Below are 788 nucleotides of genomic sequence, written 5' to 3' on the forward strand. Positions count from 1 at the left end.
AATCGAGTTTACGAGGTGAACTTCGTTCCTTCCCCCCTACCCTCTACTCTAGTATGCTATTGACTTCCTTCTGTGATCTGCCAACTGCAATACATAGTTCCAAGGGAATGAAGATAGGACGTTGTGCGGTAACTAGAAGTGAGTATACTAAACCTTCACGACTCTTCACGCCTGCTACTTTTATTGATATTGATGAATGCGGGGCGGTAAGGTTTTTCTTCCTCTGTCGGGCTAAGGAGTGGTGCTTTCATATCTGCTTTCAAGCTAGATGCTGGGTACAGATGGGATTCTAGGTCAATCAGTCTCTCGGCCACAGGGTTTTATTCCTTATTTAGTCTTAAAGGTACTCTAAAGCGCTATAACAATAAGTAAGGAACTCTCCTAGTAACTCTCGGCGTAAGGAAGATTTTGAGGCATAACGACTCTTATTAGATAGATGTGGGCTAAGGACTGTGTAGACTGAAGCTTTCGACATCCCGGGAAGTAGGAATGCGAGAACTCTCTATTATGGGCCCCGGCAGGTAAACTTTCATACCTCCGATTCCGATTGAAGAGGTGGAGGCTTGAATAGTTCTCTCTTTCACTGGGAAAGCGACCTACGGAAGTCTTCTCACTTGGAATACAGCTCACCATCATTTGTTGAAAAAAAGACAGGTTCAAACAAATCAAGTACGAAGGCTATTGAGTTTACACGGAAGTAAGCAAATAACTGATAGTTGTCTGTGACCAAGGTCAGATTATCGACATCGGTATTGTCAAAATCGGGTAGCAAGAAGATGCATTGGCCG

Source organism: Durio zibethinus, unplaced genomic scaffold (assembly GCF_047325235.1).
Source record: "Durio zibethinus cultivar Kanyao isolate XHJ-2024 unplaced genomic scaffold, ASM4732523v1 HiC_scaffold_67, whole genome shotgun sequence".
Classification (NCBI taxonomy): Eukaryota; Viridiplantae; Streptophyta; class Magnoliopsida; order Malvales; family Malvaceae; genus Durio; species Durio zibethinus.